This window comes from Glandiceps talaboti, chromosome 16, assembly GCF_964340395.1.
Source record: "Glandiceps talaboti chromosome 16, keGlaTala1.1, whole genome shotgun sequence".
NCBI lineage: Eukaryota > Metazoa > Hemichordata > Enteropneusta > Spengelidae > Glandiceps > Glandiceps talaboti.
Genome location: NC_135564.1, coordinates 18,519,431 through 18,539,783, shown reverse-complemented (window position 1 = coordinate 18,539,783; position 20,353 = coordinate 18,519,431).

Below are 20,353 nucleotides of genomic sequence, written 5' to 3'. Positions count from 1 at the left end.
CACACACACACAGACGTATTTGTTGGGTAGTTTACTCACATTATTGCCTTAGCCTTTTGTTAAAAAGAATATAAATCAAAAGCAACAAAAAACAGTACTTATAATTGATAAGAACTGATTGACTTGTTACTTCTGCACTCCTCATACACACATATCAGTGTATACATACCGTGACAGACACTTTACAATGCCGAGTTGTGCCACCCCCACCCTCCCCAAAGAAACCAAACAAAACATTTTACAAGTTGAACAATTGTGTCTTACACATGACAATACATGTAGTTATTTTATTACACCTAATATCTTGTTCATTCTGTATGCCATTACAGTGCAAGAATGACTTCTGATAACATCAACATACATGTTACACTGCAAGAAATCTGACTTTGATTGAAACCACTTTATAAATTTTGGTATATATGTGTCCTGAGATCATTACTTATATTACACATTTACCACCCTCTTTATATTACAAAAACATTGACTTTTCATTTGTTTTGATAACCATCCATTTCTGCAGAGTTTTGCTTGGATGGTGTCTCATAATGTGTATAAAGTCTTGTACCTTTCCAGACCAACTAACCAGTGAAACGTTTCCCTTACTCATGACATAGGTACAATGTATGGTTTCACTTTTATGTTTATGTATGGAAGTGTGTTGATTCTATTGTGTGCTTTCAGATAACTAACACACATAAACATTTCTCCAGTCTTTGACTTTGTGGGTTATCCGAGTAATTCAACAATTTGTACCAATTTTTATTTGTATATCTGTTGTCAATCTTGTTGTTTTACTGAAATATACTAACTACCTAAATTAACTAACCCATTCTTTACATACTGTATACAGTTTATCATGGATTCTCATATGTGTTTTCACATAGGTAACTGTACAGAAACCTTCACCACATTCTTCACAGAAAATAGGTTTTAATTTTTGTTGATTCTTGTAAGTAATTTTGAGAACTGACACAAACTATTTTTGACACTCTTTACATGCCTATAGTTTTACTTTGTGTTGATAATCAGGCGAGTCTTTAGAATACTTTGACGGGAACATTTACCACACTCTTCACAGATAAATGGTTTCTGTTTCTCATTTGTGTGAACTGTCATGGGTAAATTCACTTTTGTACTTGCACAAATCCTTTCTAACATCACTGCATACTGTCGCACAAGCTCAACAAATGAACATTGTTCATTTAGGTCAACCCCCCCCCCCCCCAAACAAACGTTCACAAGTGTGACATCAAACATTTAATTTATATAATATGATGTATAAACTATAATGAAAACTGTAGCAGTCACACCACTACGATCGATGTAATGTGAAAACATGATTGTAAACACATTAAAATGCTACCAGAAACCCAGCACCACATCTCACATTACAAGTAAATTTCAACCAACTTATCCACATCTCAGTAGTAAATACAAAAGCTGTTATCATTGAAGGAGTGAAAATTTTCCATCGAAATTTGGTTAGAAGTGTGAAAATGAAGTTCAGCAATCGCATTGATGCCAGACCCCCTCCCCCTAAATGAACAAAGTTCGCTTATTGAGCTTGTGTGACATTTTGCGATCATCCCTTACATACAATTAGTCTTTCATTTGTGTACATGTATTTATAGACTCTTATACTAACAAAAAATGTACAAGTCTTCAAAAATGTATTCATACAGAAATCTCTACTACGAGAGAAAAGGCTTTATCAATTTTGTGGATTAGTGTTCTCCCCACTATAGAGAAAGAATGGTGCAAACACCATCCTTGCCACACAGGCTTGACAGGTTTTCGCTGTGCTATGTTCTCCCCACTATAGAGAAAGCACAGTGCAAACACCATATTCTTGCCACCTAGGCTACCATGCTGGACAGGTTTCTACTGTGCATCAAAAGCATTCTACCATCCTTGAGCTTTAGTAATCTTTGAATGACAAAATCATAATAATACTTTCACATGAAGAGAAATGGCTGATTGCAATGTCTATGTGTGTATGTGTTAAAATAACCATGTCAGAGTTTGTTCCAGTGTTGAAGACATGCATATTATATACTGATCAATATGCAACCAATATGCAAATTACATGTTATTTACATGTAAATTAATATGCAAATTAGCCACCATCCTTGAATCTATCCTTGGGAGAACATTGTGGATTCTCATATGTAACTTTAGATGACTACTTTTAAGAAAACCTTTGCTGCATCCTTTGCATACCAGTACTACCGATACTAGTCTTTCCTTTCTATGGATTTTCAAGTGATATTTCAGTGCTAATTTGTCGAAAGTTCTTTATTACTCTTTACATATATCGATATATAGTCTTTCCTTTGTGTGGATTCTAGTAGGTCTCTTAAGATGACTAATATTAGTAGAGCTTTCACCACACTCTTTTCATAAAACTGGTATTTCACTTGAACTTTTGTCTAAAACTTGAACAATTGTACCTGAAACTTTTGACTGCACACTTCTACACCTCATTAGCTCATGTGTTGAATAGTGGGTCAATCTGTTGACAAAGACTGAAGTGTGTTGACGAAAATTTCAGGTACAATTTTCAAGTTTGTGTTTGGAACAAAAGTTCAGTTAGATACTACTTTCAAATGATTTATTTCAGTGAACCCTTTTACCACATTCTTTATAGACAAATGGTCATCTTGGCAGATTCTAATGTCATCAAAACCTTTACCACACTCTTAATGCATATGAAAGTTCTTTCATCTATGCGACTTCTCATGTTTCTGCAGACTGCTCAGTTGTTTGAACCCTATATCACACTCTTTACATCTATACGGTCTTTCATCTGTGTGGATTCTCGTATGAACCTTCAATTCATGTTTTCGTTTGAAATCTTTGCCGCACTCTTTACATATAAATGGTCTTTCATTTGTGTGGGTTATAAGATGATGCTTCAAAGTGTTATTATTAGTAAACCCCATACCACATTCTGTACAAACACATGGTCTTTCATTTGTGTGAAGTCTTATATGTGTTGTCAGACTTTGAAGATGATTAAACTCTTTACCACACTCATTACATTTTAAAAGTTTTTCAGTTGTGTGGACTCTTATGTGCCTGTTGTAATTATCACTTCTATGAAAATCCTTCCCACAGTCTCTGCATACAAATGGTCTTTCATTTGTATGGATTCTCATATGTTTCGTCAGATTGCCATTTTGACTGAATGCTTTACCACACTCGTTGCATATAAATGGCTTGTCATCTGTGTGGATTCTAACATGTGCATTCAGATGGTAATTTAATGTAAAGCCTTTACCACAATGTTTACAAACAAATGGTCTTTCATTTGTGTGACTTCTTATATGTATGTTAAGCTCCCTAAGTCTAACATAACCTTTGCCACACTCTTTGCATACACATGGTCTGTCATTTGCATGGACTCTCATGTGATCCCTTAAAGTGCCAATGCTTCTAAACCCTTTACCACACTCTTCACATTTAAATGGTCTTTCATTTGTGTGGATTCGCATATGAACCTTCAGACTGTATTTTTGGTTAAAGTCTTTGCCACACTCTTTACAGACAAATGGTTTCTGCTGGTTATTATCAGTCTGTGTTTGGCTTACACGTGTCATTTGAGGACCTTCAATATTGCATTCTGGGTCAACGTTTGCATTTGATGGGTATGGATAATAATCAAACACAGCTTGATTTATTCCAACAGGAAAGGGTTCTCTCAGGGCAAGACGTTCATAAGCAATAGATCCTGTGTTCTGGTCAACATCTTCTGCTACCTCTGATTGGTCAGTAGTCTTATGATGGATAGTTTGGGCAGGATCAGGGTTTTCATCTCTTCGACAATCTTCACTTGTTACTTTCCAATAATTTTGTACAGAGTCAATCACATGCTCACTTTCTGTCTCTGATTGCTTTTCCTCCTTCACACATATCCTAACGAAGATGTTTTCTTCATCAGCATTTGACTGAATTTGAACTTTGTCAGACAAATCATGACTAGTGTTACAAGTTATTTTATCACAACATGGAGTGTTTGTGTTCCTAACATTATCTACCTGTTTAATCAAAATATCTTTAAGACCTTGTGTCTGTTTTTCATCTTTGATAGTGGATAGTGCAGTTGGACAGTGAAACGAAAGTGTGGAAATACATGTATTTTGCACATGTGTCGTAGCTTCTTCATGGTCTATGGGAAGTACCCCAAGGTTGCTAGTATCTTCTTGTTTGATTATTTTTCTCTCCATATCTTGTGACTGTCTTTCATCTTTGTCAGTGGATAGTTCAGTGGGACAGTTAAGTGAATCTACCAAATTACCCTGTACGATATCTTTTCTATAATGGTGTACATGAAGCATCCCATGGTTGCTAGTATCTTCTCTATTGATTATCAATCTCTCCATGTCTTGTGTCTGTTTGTTATCATCTCTATCTTGGTTTGGTTCAGTAAGAGGACAACTTAAATCTGACAAGCTTGTTCTTTTATTCTGTATATCTGTTTCCTCTGTCATGCCTTTGAATCTTCTTACTTGTTCCACTTGTTGTTAACATTTTTGTAAATACTGAGTTGTCTTTTCAAATATATGATGTCAGCAGCCAGGATAATCACTCGATATTTTGATCATCTGTTGAAATAACATGAAGAAATAAAGATGTTTTGTAAGTTAATAGTAAATCTCTACTAAACTAACAAAATAATAGAAAAGAAAAGAAAAATTCACATAAAAACATACAATGTACATACATTAGTTCTGCAAATGAGCAATTAATTGACAGCCCTAAATTTCATTACAGCACAGTCAGAAAGTGTACAAATCACCTTTGTTAACTAGTTCAACTAAATTGTGCAGATAGATTTAATTCATAAAACTTGACAGGATGTTTTGCAAACAGCAGGACACCACTTCCCATTAAAAGCCATTCCAAAGATAAGGTGGGGTGAAGCAACCATTTTCACTGAGGTAAAGAACAGCTATTGTATATGTAGCAACATTGAGAAATGTGACAAGGAAACCAGACAACATATAAACATATTAACTCTGTAGGTATCTCCATTCATGATGGCAAATCACTGTGTGGCCCATAAACTTGCTTTGGCAGTATCCCAAGCGTCAACAAACATACAATACATCAAGAAGTTCAACGGCACCATTGATTCACTATATAGATTTTATGAATACTCCCCAGTAAGGATGAGTGCACTGAAGGAAATCCAGGTAAGCATAATTTAGTTGGCAATTTGGTGAGAATAATTAACTCTGAGGTAACTAATCATTTTGGACCTTGACGTACATGTAACTCAGTTTGCATTCAAGAGGGGGAATGATGACTAAAGTAAATCATAATGATACTAGAGGTAATAGAAGTATATTTTTACAATTTTGAGTACATATATAGTTATCACCACTAAATCTTCTCGTCTATTTTTTGTTTGGTAGAAAACGATGGATAATCCGGTATTAAAACCCAAGCAAGCCAAGGCAGTCACATGATGCAGCCTGTGACACTCTCTGAAGAATATATATCCATGTGTCTTCACCGTGAAGCAAGTGAGAGGAATGATGTAAAGGCACATGGTTTTATGAAAATAATGGAGAACTGGCAATTCATTGCCACCCTGTTTATGATGTGTGACTTATTGCCACACATGTCGACTCTGTCCAAGTTTTTCCAGGTAAGTGATAATTGTGATAGTTTGAGTCATTCACCACTATGCAGCTTCAATCATCAGTATTAATTTATAGGAGAGAAAAGAAATGATTTTGAAACCACAATACTGAAAGTAAGAAAGTAAATTACACTGTCACATGTCTGATTTTAAAGAGTACATTTGATATATTTATAACTACTGTATCATTCATAGTTTTACAAGTATTCTATTTTTCATTTGTTTCTTTATAGAGATCAGCTCTTGACTTTACTGGTATAAATGACCAAATATCAACAACCCTAGCAGTCCTGGATGCCAAGTTGATGGTACCTGGAGAATATTTCAGAAGTGTTCAAGAATACATCAACAATCTAAATAAGAACAGTTTTGATATCACATGCCCAGACCAGGCCCTGGATGACTTCAAAACTTGTCTATGTATAGTCATAGTTGCTCTGTTTTACCCTACAAAATGATGTGATTTCTTTTGCACCATTCCTCATAATTTACTATAGCTAAATTTCTCTCTTTTTTTGCCACCAGGTACGCAACCAGTTCATAATCAACCTAGTCAATAATATAAAAGACAGATTCCCACAAAGCGATATCCTAGAAGCATTGACCCAAAGGTGGTTCCAGATTTAGAGCTATGTGAAGTTCTGGATTTCTATGGCCAAGACGAATTGGAGGTACAGGATTAATATGTCTACAGTTTTTAATAAGACTACTCAATTCAACCTTAAAATAGTTCAAGCTGTTATATTTGAATTTTTTTAGGTAGACAGTCAGTTGACTAATGTTGTTCTTCCATATATTTCTCCACTTCTGGTACTAATGGATCACTATTCAGGCCAAATAGATGAGGACAGCTGCATGAGAGAGTGGAAGAGCTTTCTTCCAAAACTGTGGAAGAAGAAGAGGGTTAATGCCAACTTTGGGGAGATTTTAAAACTGCTAAGTGGTGCTTTGGATGAAACCTTTCCAAATTTATCGAAGTTGACCCCAGCTGGGTCTTGTTATACCAATGTCAACAGCAGGTGAGACTTGCATTTTTTGTTTTCAGGGCAGTACAAAGATTTTATCTTAATTATTTTGATAACAAATGCATTTTTGTGCCTGTCTTTTTGACTACATGTAAAGTCACTGTCACATTTTGTTCTCTTCTCTCCAGATTGTGAACGAGTGTTTAGTGCACTGAAGAAAGAAAAGACAACATTGCGAAAGACTATGTGACGAAGTTCTCAATTCACTAACTACAAGTGTCAACCCAGGGGCCTTCACCTACAGATTTTGATTTCTTCAAGGCAGCCAGCATCTGGGGGGAATATCAGGAATAGAAGAATACATTTGGAACTTGGGGACAAGGTTGCAGAGACAGAGTAGACATGTACTATTGATGTATATAGTTTTGACTGAACTATGGAATGGAATTTTTATAATGATGCCAACATTTTCTTATCTGAGTTTTTTTTAATTTGATGAGCCAGTTACTACATTTACATAATGCACTAAACTATATTACATCTTTTGTGATTCTTTTTAGTACCCTTATACATTAGAGCCAAATACTTTTAAAGATGGTGGCAGTATTGCATTACACTGATGTACAAATGTATTGTAGATTATTGCATGATGATGTGTACAGTTACACTTCTACAGTTCAGCCATGGCAGTGTTTTTTTAAGGGCGGTAACGTAAGCAGCTAAAATGTACCAGAGTTCCCCTGTCCACGTAGGTAAGGAACACAGTCCTTCCTACCTCCATGTCCGATACCCTTTCATTTTACTGGGTTCCCAACCAAAATTATGGTATAATGTTATGATGAAGACTCATCTGTGCAGGTGAATAGTTACAAATAAATTTAATACATTATGGTATAATATATTGGAAAGTGTGCCAGTTTTACCAAACTTCCCCTCTCTGTTACCCATGTTACCAGGGTTCCAATCTTAGCAAAAACACTACATGGGCATGACGAACTATGGTGATACTTATATGGCTATCAGGCTGTGGTGCACGACAAGTGAGCTAGACCATCATGCAATGCGATTTGTATGCTCGCAGATACCTTCAGAGGAGGCCATCTTAAATCTCATATCTTCACTATACTACTACATGCAATGCTTTAAAGCCTAGCAGAGGGCGGAAGTTCACCATCCTCATTCAAAACAAGTTATTTCTAGAAATCGAAATTCTGCTATTTTTAGTACTTTTTAATTTTTTTCCTACGGCATATCTATCGTATACCACAGTAATATTAATAAAATGACATTTTTGGTCAAATTTAGGTGTTTTTTTGATTCTCTTAATTCATAAACTTATGATGTTGTCGGAAAAGCCACTACATGTGACAATCAGCTGAAACGAAAACAAACTACATTTGCACATTTGTATTCGTGCATTTATTGTCATTTTTAGACTAATTTTCCTGAAAATTCACAAATTTTGGGATGTTTGTCACATTTTAAAGTTGTCTGTCTCTACGTTTTTCAAAATCCATGAACGAAGAATTGTAGTACGTGTGAATACGAATCGAATGATATACTGGGTGCTTAGGCACGTAGTGAATTCCTCGACGAAGATAGGATTTGAACGTAGTCATTGCAGTCATATAGAATTTTCGAAAATGTTATGTCACCATGTATGACAACCATGGGACAGCAGGTTCGTAAATCGTCAACAGGTATGTTCTATACAAAGCATTTATCCCCAAAAATCGGTGAATTACGTGATGTTACAAACCAAGGCTTTCGAGAGAAAATAAATTCGTAACTGTGAATAAATGTTTATGTAGTTTTATTAATTGTAAATGTGAGACAGTAAGCAGCAGGGTCGTAAATCTTTACCTGTATTTTCTATGGACAATCGGTGCGGCCGCGGCAGTGCACCTGGATGGTGTAACGCGTATCATGCTAGGCACAACATTAGTCAAGTTACGTGTACACTGTATGCTTGTAATGGCAAATGCTGTCACTCGGAAATTGTAACATGTGCTAATATTATATTCTGGCCTTTGAGTGAGAAATGAGATAAATTGAATAAAATGTATGACTGTAAGTAAATGTATGTACTTTTACTACTAGAATATTGATTGCGATTGTGGGATGGCTGGGTTATAAATCCTCGTATGTTCTACAAAAAATGACGTGCACGGTGCATACCCGGATGCCATCATCACACAGGCCGCGTGTTTTGTACAGTAGAGTAAACCCCTCGGTAATTACGCTCTAACTTTCGTGCAATCAACCCGGAGAAATAAAATTCAGCAAATTAAATTATAACTGTGAATAGATGTTTGTACTTTTAATAGTCTAAATTGTGATTATGATACGACAGGTCCAGGGTCGCAAACCACGATAAGTAAACGATGTATGCCCAGATGCTATGCAGAGGGCAGATAAACTTAGACCCACGTACGCTACGCTATGCATGCACCACAGCTCGGTAAATTATGTGTACTAAACCCTGGCTTTTGAGCAAAAGAAAGAGACAAATAAATTCATGACTGAGTAAATTTTATTTCTTTTTAATGATTACTTTGGGACAGCAGGGACGATGCGATAGCCGTCAGATATTTTCTTCAAAAGTGACATATACAACGTAATACATGTGTAGAACCAACAACAATGTGTGTCTGCGCCGCGCCTTCGATCTCCGAGCATACAAATCATACTGCATTTTGGGTAATCTGACGTGCCATGGTGTACGTTACTCGACTCTGTATTGACTGTTGTCACTTCCACTACAGTCGGCCTAGAGGGGTCAAGCCGGGGGGGGGTCGATGATAACAGTCTCGTCTTGGGTCATGGACCAACCCAGTCATATGCAAGCGAGGGCTACAAACAAGCGGTGGGCGGTCATTTCGTCCCAAAACCATCTCGTCCCAAACTAACTCGTCCCAATAAAGTTGTTCCTGGGCCAACTCGTCCCACCGCCATCTCGCCCCATTCAAAGAATTCCTGTGTGGTTCATAATTAACTGCAAATAGGCATAACGCATGTAGCGTCATAGTCCTGCTTGCCGACGGTGTACGGGTCTACGCTGTCTTGAGGATCAAAGGGATGACTATTAAACTCTGTATGCAAACATGACTAATGGCGTCATAGATCGTACGTCAAAATTTCTGTCATCGTATTTTTCATATCAAAGTTCGGAAACATAACTATAAAGTAATTGTTTGTAATTGCAAAACTTTCGACAGATGAAAAAGTCGTGTTGCCTTCTCGACAGAATCTGCCAAAGTTGCGTCATTTCACTTTGTGTTCTGAACGCGTAGCTAAACGCAATATTATTAGTCGTGGGACGAGTGGCGGTGGGACGATTTAGTTTTGGGACGAGTTAGTCGTGGGACGAGATGGCGATGGGACGAGTTCGTTTGGGACGAGTTCGTTTTGGGACGAAATGTCTGGCAACCCATATGCAAGCGGGGGCTACAAACAAGCTAGTTCTTAATTTCTGGGCCAGGCCGAAGCACTAGTAAGTCATACGCTCTAGTTTAAGATTGAACCTAATTGGTAGCTCTCATGATTTTAGTGTTCTCCTCCTCCTCTTAGCACTGACTTGGGAGATGTCACTCATGCCAATACCATGATTGACACTTCGTTTGTTTTGGTGCTATTCATTGTCACTGTCAGTGTTAATCTGTTATCCTGTCTTCGGTCCTTCGTTCGTACGTACGAAATATTAGTTATATCAGAATGAAAAATGTATGCTTACCGGATTGCAGGGTGTTGAGGTGTCTCTGCAAACAGCTTCAATATTGTCTTAGAAGTGGTTTACTGATACAATCTGTTCAAGAGCAGTGCAGTGACTCAAGAGTTCTGTTTGACATCTGCCATTTTTTCTGGAAATAAGAATGGATTTAAACAGCGCCCTCAAACCATAAGTTGTCATTCAGTTGTCCTTAGGACTGTACAACTTTAACTAGGAGGGGGTGGGGTGGGGTTGGGGGTTGGTTGTTGATGATACTGTCGATGACATTGTTAGGCCAGAAAAAATAAAAAAGCTGTTCAACAGGCAACATAACCCGTCACATTGGGTAGGTAGGTCGATTTTTTTTTTTTTTTTTTTACAAAGGATGTAAAAACAAACCACATGTAATGATGGCAAAACATTTGATGTTGAGTTTACATTGTACTTATTCATTCATTTTGATTTTATCTCTTGCAATTTGTCTGTATGGCAATTGATTTCCATCAGCTTTAGTTAGGAAATGTGCACAATTTACGGTTAAACAAATTTTGTAGCTCCTCTCAAAATATGTTAAGACCCACTAAATGAAACTCCAGAATTATTTTAGCCACTCCTTCTGTCACCTACACTATCACTATAGAGGAGATATAAAATTATATATGGTAGCATTGGTACAATGATGCATTAAAAATAAGTGACAATCAACTCAAAACCAGTCCAAATGATATTACTTGACAAAGGATGTGGATTTCACATGGATACTTGTAAGGAGATGTCTCATAATTAGCTCTGACCTATAGGGAGGTACTTAGTCAGCCACCTTCCATCTTGTTTTGGGAGAAAGACAATTATTACCATGATTGCTACTGATTGGAAGGACACATCCTCAAAAATGCAAACTTTTTTGAAAATAAGACAATATAGGAGGCCATTTAGAGGCATAAAATATCAAACAAAAACATAATTTAAAGTCTTACAAAGCTTGAATGTGGTTTTAAAATACCACAATTATGACATGCAGTACATTTTATCTGGCTATGAAGTGTATTTTGTCGTGGCAAAGTTGAAAGATATTTTGCAGATGTGGTAAATGACTTCTCCTGAACTTTAATTTGATTCCAAAAAATCATGAATAAAGAAAGAGTAAAACATTTGAAGACTTTCAGACTATCAGACTTTTGATGGCCCAATGACTGCCCTTCCCATGGTCGTACAGTTTTGCTCATTTTGTTTAGTGCTCATTTGATATGCAACAGGTTAGTTTAATCTCAATTCATTTTTGTATGCATCATCAGAGCCAAGTAAACCACTGTATAAGATATTACATAATTTGGAACTGACTCAAATGTATATTGTACTATTCAGAAAATATAAAGAAATTCTCTTAATTTTGAAACAAAGTGTGCATTTTACTGACATGCAAAGCCAGCATGAGGATATATTGCCCATCACCAAAAAAAATAAAAAAATTGAAATGCCAAAAATATGGGTAGGTTGAACAGCTTTTTTTTCTGGCCTTATACACTTTCGGTCTTTCCCATTTTGTCAGTGAACTTTGTTGAAGTTCAAATTTATAACTGGAAGATTTTGAGACTTCATTGAGATGCAGTCTTGAATTAATCTGTGTTCAGTCTACTTAGGGATTTGGAGTTTATGAGAATTGTCTTGGCCACTAAGTGACATTTAACACACTGACTTTTTCTTCTTTGTCTGTTCTTGAACTCATGTAGCTATTGTAGTATCCACACAGGGATTTAGGGCTGATGTGGTGTCATCAGATAGTGAACCAAGATGTCTATTTGCTTGATTAAAGAAAATTACACATTTTTCCTATAATCAGCTCCAGCCATATGCCCAGATATGTCACAAATAATACACACACACACACACACACACACATACATACATACATACATACAAACATACACACACACATACATACATACATACATACATACATACATACATACATACATACATACATACATACATACATACAAACATACACACACATACATACATACATACATACATACATACATACATACATACATACATACATACATACATACATGTGAAGCTATTACAAGGTTGCCTCTGATTGGAAATATACTTATACTTTATCACTCATTTACCGATGTGCTTGTTTCCTTTGTTTTCTAACCAATAAGAATGAACCTTATACAGTGCTTCACATACATACATACATACATACAGTCAGTTAGTTAGAACTCTAAAACATTAGCATCCATACAAGACTCCACAAATGTACTTCCAAGAATTTAATGAAACACTGAGATACAGTACATATACTATTTATAGTGTAAATTCTACAACATAAATTTTGGCAATTATGAGGTATCAAATTTTGTACAATTCCAGGTACAAAAACATAAATACGCAATTCCACCAACAAGAGAGGAAACTAATATGAAAGTAATAGAAACAAAGTGCAAAATGTTATGGGGAGTCAATTTACAGTGCGAAAGACTGCGTGTCGTACACATTTTATGTTCCCCCCCGAGAACAATTTAGCTAGATAAGAAACAGGCTTCCCTCAGACCATTCACTACAAATATAAACAACACCACACTCCTGCCTACAAGCAGGCACTGTATGTGTACATACATCACCATGGGAACCATGCAAGCAGACTCAAATTCTTATTATCATCAATTTGGGTAAATTGAAGTATAGAAAGTACAAGAGATCATACCACTTTGACTCATCAATGAATATACATACATGTATGCTCGTAATTGTGTTGACGCAGACAATTTCAAACTTTTAAGTCGTGGGTGAAAAAAAACAGTTTGAAACAAGGCAAAGCAAAATTTGTGTAGTAGAGACTGGAATGTTGACAAAACTGTGGGAAATGACTTATGGAAACTATTGATAGAAGAACTATGGGGACTAGATGGTCATAGTGAAACTGGATTTCTACCAAAAGGAACAATAATGAAATATGCCAATAAGTTCAAAATGGCCTGAAGCACTATTTGTGGTATTTGGCAACGTTATCATGACACAGGTTTCGTCTATCCACGGAAACAAAACTGTCCACAGGTTAAGAAATTTGATATAGAAGATTTAAGATATATAGAACTTTTCAAAACAGAAAACAGAAATATAGAGAGATCCAAGAAAAGTTAGTAGTGAATGCCAACTTTTAAGTTTCAAAAATGGCTATTGGCGATGCTGTACAAAGTGGTCTCACGAACACATGGAAAATGTGGACATGGAAGAGATGGTAAAGCCAGTTGCTGAGAGATTCACTGAGAGAAATTTACACAGTAGCTTACTTGGAAGCTATGCAAGGTGTTGATCCTGCTGGAATTAGATTCTTGTAAGTCTTCATAGAAGACTTGTTCCCTTCCAATACTTTACTTCTGTCACACTTACAAGATTGCTTTTGTACTATGGGTACTTCACATTCTCTTACACGGCTTGTGAAAGTTCAGCTGCACAGAAAACTGCAAGTACTTACAGAAATACTTTAAGTACACCATTGCCACACCGACATTCTTTCATTATAGGGTCGTCATTTTACAGTCAGCCATTTTATTGTAAGTTGGCAGGAACTAAAGCAGTTGTAAAACTTCACAAGATTTTTCCATGCAAAATAATTCCAACAAATTGGTTGCTTTTTCACCAATACAGTCAAAAGACTATATTCAACTCAGTAAGCTGTACATCATTTCAAAATTGCTTTCCACATAAATGACTCCAGCAAGTACATGTAAACCTTATCTTCCTCACCCCTCCAAAGAAAAGAAATTTAAATTTTGACAATGAAACTGTTTGAAAATGCATTCAGTCATCGATTTACAACACAGGACAAGCTCAACACCGGCATTGTTCTGCATAACACTTGTACAAATTTAGTCATAGTTGTTTATTTTTCATGTCGCAGCCTTTCATGTATTTTCAGAGTACCGCTTTGATTAAACCCTTTGCCACATACTTTACACACAAATGGTCTTTCGTTTGTGTGGGTTCTCACATGTGCCTTCAGATTACCGTTTTCATTGAAACTTTTCCCACACTCCTTACATACATACGGTCTTTCATCTGTGTGGAGTCTCATGTGTCTCTTCAGATGACTACTTGTACAGAAACTTTTACCACATTCTTCACAGACGAAAGGTTTTTCGTTTGTGTGGATTCGCATGTGTGCTTTCAGATTACTATTGCCGTTAAACCCTTTACCACACTCTTTACATACAAATGATCTTTCATTTGCATGGATTCGCATATGTGCCTTCAGATTGTAGTTTTCATTAAAACCTTTACCACACTCGCCACACAGAAATAGTCTTTCATTTTTGTGGCTTCTTATATGTGTCTTAAAACTACAATTGTCATTGAATGCTTTGCCACAATCCTCACATATATATGGGTTTTCATCTGTGCGCATTCTCAGATGGGCCTTCAGATGGTAAATTTTATGAAAACCTTTCCCACACTCTTTACATACAAAAGGTTTTTCTTGGCCACTCATGTGAATGTCTTGACTACTGTTATTAAAGAGTGAATCTGTTGTTACACGGCCATGACAATCTGGAGGAATATAATGATCACTTTCTATCAGTGCATGGCTTTCATATGTCATTTGAAGACTTTCAGTGTTGTTTTTGGAATGTTCGTATTTTTCTGCTACCTCTGATTGGTCTGTTGTCTTGTAATGGACAGTTTGGGCAGGATCAGGGTTTTCATCCCCTTGGCAGTCTTCACTTGTTACTGTACAATATTTTTGTACGGACTTAATGTCACGTTCACCAGGTACATTTACATGTATACCATCTTCTGTCACTTTTTGTATTCCCTCCTTCAAAGTTTCAAAAAGGGAGGTATTTTCTTCACAGATGTTTTGTTTGATTGTGTCTGGTTTTGAATCATCTGAAGGGTTAAACACATCTGACAAACTGTCATCAGTTTTACTAGTACATTCCTGTGGAAAACGAGCTTTGATGTCTTGACTATCTCCCTGATAAATCATCACCTCCTTTGGATCTTGTCTCTGGCTTTCATCTTTGACTGACATTGGTTCTGCAGCAAAGCAAATGGAACCTATCAAATCATGTACAATATCATCTCCAAAATGGTGCATTTGATGCATCTCATGCTCAATTATATCCTTCTGTTTAGTTGTCTTTTTCTCTATGCATTGTGTCTGTCTATCATTATCTTCATGTGGAACTTCATTAGTGTCAGGACAAAAATTGGTTTTCTTGGTAGCAATCGTGTGATTTTTCTCATAATCTTCTTGGGTACATGATACACTCTCCATGTCAAGTCTTGCTAGCACTTGTATAATCCAACAGAGTCATCTATCTATGAAGGTGAAAATAATATAAGAATACTTTCATGAATGGGACTATCGATTAAACTATAAGACAACAATATTTATAATGTCATGTGTTCTAGCATTTCTTCTATCACTGGCTTGAAAAAGAAAGAAAATTTTCAGCTGTGGTTGTTTTTAACATTATATAGTACCAATCAGTGTGCCCCTTTATAATAGTCAAATTTTGTTGTTTTGAGTTAAAATGAGAAAAACTGGGATTTCTTGAGAGTCACCGCATAGGGGAACATAATTGATGCGTCACTAGGAATTGTGTGTGTCACTGGTGCATCAAATTGGCTTAGAGGGCACAATGGTACAATATACCAATTTGTGATAACTAAAGCTTCTCCAGCAATGTAAACAATGGACAGAAATGACATATTGCAGCAGATTTTAATAGAATCAAGATTCCAAAAAGCATCTTGGCACTTGTGTACATGTATCTTACTTAAATAACCATATTTACAAAACTTGTACATGTATTTCTCCCCTCGTGGCTATGAATAGTGTTAATGGGGAACCAAGGTACAGTTGATTTTATCCTAGCGGCTTGAGGTCACTTTCTCAATCTATCAGTCTGTCTATTTAATCTACGTAATCAGTATGGAAATGTGGATGAATTGAAGACACCACTTAATCATATAGTGTGGACAAGTTTTGGGACTTAAAAATTAGTAATTATGGGAAAGAATTATTGTTTTTTGGGTCAACATATTCTGAGGTATGACTAGGGGGTACTAAATCCATGGTTTTTACCTCGCGAAGTCTAAGTTTTCGCCTTGTTCAGTATTATATTAGTAGAACTCTCCCCACCCACTTCCGATGGCTTATAATGTTGATGTCTCACAGTTCAAAACAAGATCTCAATGTTGGGGAGATTTACCTTGCATTGTAGAATTTGATTGCCGAGAAGTTGGGGAAAAAATCACCCTATGACAGTTTTTTCTGGATTTAGAAATGAAATGCTATGCTGGTTGGGAACACATCATGACAAAAAAACACACTGGTGCAAAGCATCATGGGGAAATAACACTGGCACATCTCACTTCAGAAATGTAGCTGTGATAAAATATTTACATGTAATATGGGGACTCGTTCATTCAATCTTGAATTAGAAATATAAAAAAATAATATACATCAATACATACATGAAAATGAGGATAGAATTTTTTTTAATTTGAGAGCCTATATTTTGTTTGCTCTGAATCTTGGTATTGATTTTATGAATTTGTGAGAACATTACCTAGAAATAAGTCACTGTAGGATTAAAAACTGAATGAAAGACATGATATCGACACTTCATAAATTGTGTGAATGAAGCACTTTTTGTGACAACATGAATAAATAGATGTAGTAGGATACTGTACAACACATATTCATTATTTAAACAATAATGTACGCCCTCCCAGCCCATAATGGAAGAAAGCAAACTTTGAACGACATAATGGGCGAGGCGACAGCCGAACCCATTATGGAGTGTAAAGTTTGCTTGAGTCCATTATGGACTGGGAGGGTGTACATTATTGTTATTATTTTATAGTTTTGCCAATTCCAGTGAATTTGTAGACCGCGAAACTCAAAACAACGTATAATATACACAGCGCTGAACATCGTCTGCCATGTTCGGCCCAGAAGCTGAATACTAATCATAGCGACACACATACGTACACGTACACACACATATACACTTCAATGAACTGCTGTGAACACAAATTTGTTTCATGAATGTGTTGCATTTTTAAACAGTGGAAATGGCAATCATAAGTAACAACATACATTTCGAAAAAAATACCTAGTCATATGAAGAAACAGAACAAATAAGCTTGTATTGTTATGCTCGTTCCGGGGCCGCGATGCCCAATAACGGAGTACATTATCAGTAATAATGTACAGCGATGACGTCACAAAACTCACTGGAATTGGTAATGCTATAATATAATGTGTAATAAGAGACATGAGTCGATAACTGCAGAGTACTACATGTATATGAGCATTGGTTTCCCCTCCAATGTCTAGGATGCAGCTTTCAAATTTATTTTCAGTATTATTTACATGCAAGTAGCCGTATGTCAATTTCAGCGAATTTAAAACTGCGGTTTTTCAATTTCCATGTTATACATGTATGTAGTAATTAAATACTGGCTATGTTTTCACAAAGCAATTGTAACAAAAAAATTGGGTGAATTTTCCAAAAGTGCATCAACTTTGAATTATTCTAACTTTTTACTTAATTTGGAGAGATTGGGATTCACTTCATCCCAATGTCAACTCACCCCATTTTCAACTCTTCCCACTCTTTCAAAATCACATAGTAAATTAATTTAGTACAGATCTTTGCAATGTGATTTTCATGTGAATGTGTTTTAGTTATAAAATATGTTAAGATACTACGACGTAAAAACACCATACATCCAATATAATGACTTTTCGTTTTGGTTTAATATCCCTTCCTAATGTTCCAGTAGAAATCCAGACCTTTTACAGATACTGCAAAATATAACAAATAATCTACCCAGAAATCTGATGCACTGAAAGTAGGACGAGTTGAAATTAGGACGAAATGCTCCATCACCATTCGGGGAACACCCCCCCCCCCACCACCACCACCACCACCACCATTTTTATTGCATATTTTTTTCCAGTATGTAAATGTATATTCAGTTTTTATGATGAAAGTATAAATGAGGGTAGAACTTATAGTTATTTTACATAACTACCTTAATTGATATCAATTAAACCAGCCCCACTTTGTTTCCTATTGACAATGAATATTCAAGATATTTTCACTAAATAATAAGGTATTATGTTCACTTAGAAGTCTTGATTCATTATCCACACAATTACATTTCTGTCGACTTCAATGAGGCAATGTGGCTCTCAGCAAAAATCCCCAAATGAGGCACAAGTTCAAATAGGTGCACGTGTTTCCCTAAATTCGAGTACAATGTAGGTGACGTAAAAATCATTAAATGACTCTCCAGACCCCATAGTTTATGAAAATACCTTTAGATCCATTAATATTATATAGACTACCCATAGAACCAACATATAATGTATAGCGTTTGCGCATTGACCTTTAACCTTGGGTTCGAGTATGATATGCGAGCGAAATAAAACAGATCACGAAAAGGTTCAATTCATCTGATCTGCTGCATTTAACCGCTCATGTACGTGTCCTTTGCGTTTGCTTTTTTAAAATTTATATCCACGGTTTCCACCGACTCCTTTACATTAGATAAAAAGACGATGAATAGCAGAGGACGCAAATCATGCAGTGTGTACACAGTGGCATTCAATAAGAAATTTTACGATTCTAATGGTTTTTTTTACTATTAACCAGTTCTTCAAGTGTAAATTTGAGAGTGAACATGATATGCCTACCTGATCATCAGTTATGAATTGTCTACATAACAGAAGATGTTGTCTTGATAAGTCACGAAGTAATGTAAGCACGGCGACTGCAGATAAACAACAGACAACAGACAATCTTCGTCGCTGTGTGTGGTATCAGAATGCAACTAAAAAGCGCCCGCATGCGACGAATCGCGCAATATATTTTTAGTTTGACAGTTTTTTTGACAATGCAACAACATTCCGTTCCCTCCCCTGTAAAAGAAAAAGAAAAAGAAAACATATTTAAGCTAATGCTAAAAGCGGTTTCATCACAAACATGTGAACGAAATAAACGAAACAAACAGAGGGAGCTACTTTTAGATCGAACACCAGAGAAATTGGAGAGAGGTAGAGGTCGGATAGAAGAGAGAAATAGGGTAATGTATTATGATATAGTCATATTACGCACACGTTAAATTTGCAGGAGATATATTTATTTTAGCTCATTCATCAGAGTCACGGAAGGACTTTCCTCTTGTCACAAGTTATATGGGGATGACGTCATCATCTATATAACGAAAATCGAATGAAAGACTTTCTACATTTCGCATTCAAAATCCATTGAAATCATCGAATTTAAAGATCTTTCATTCATTGTATTTTGTAATATTTAACTAAAACTACATGGCGAAACTCGCAAGATTTTTGCAAACCAAAATGTTAAAATTAAGAGTTTTTTCCCCTGAAATTCGAGTTCAAAATCCATTGAAATCATCGAATTTAAAGATCTTTCATTCATTGTATTTTGTAATATTTAGCTAAAACTACATGGCGAAACTCGCAAGATTTTTGCAAACCAAAATGTTAAAATTAAGAGTTTTTTCCCCTGAAATTCGAGTTCAAAATCCATTGAAATCATCGAATTTAAAGATCTTTCATTCATTGTATTTTGTAATATTTAGCTAAAACTACATGGCGAAACTCGCAAGATTTTTGCAAACCAAAATGTTAAAATTAAGAGTTTTTTCCCCTGAAATTCGAGTTTGATAATTGATAGAGGGGAAATTATCACAATTGCCTTATCTGTTCTTGGTAGACTTTTTAGTCAGTGTTAGTTATCATAACAAATGAACACTTGCATTGAGCCAGCAGGGTTGAGAACAAGTTGTTCAGAAATCACCTAGCCGACGGAAAGAGAGAGAGAGAGAGAGAGAGAGAGAGAGAGAGAGAGAGAGAGAGAGAGAGAGAGAGAGAGAGAGAGAGAGAGAGAGAGAGAGAGAGAGAGAGAGAGAGAGAGAGAGAGAGAGAGAGAGAGAGAGAGAAGTGAGAAAAAACTTCTTTTCTTGGATAGA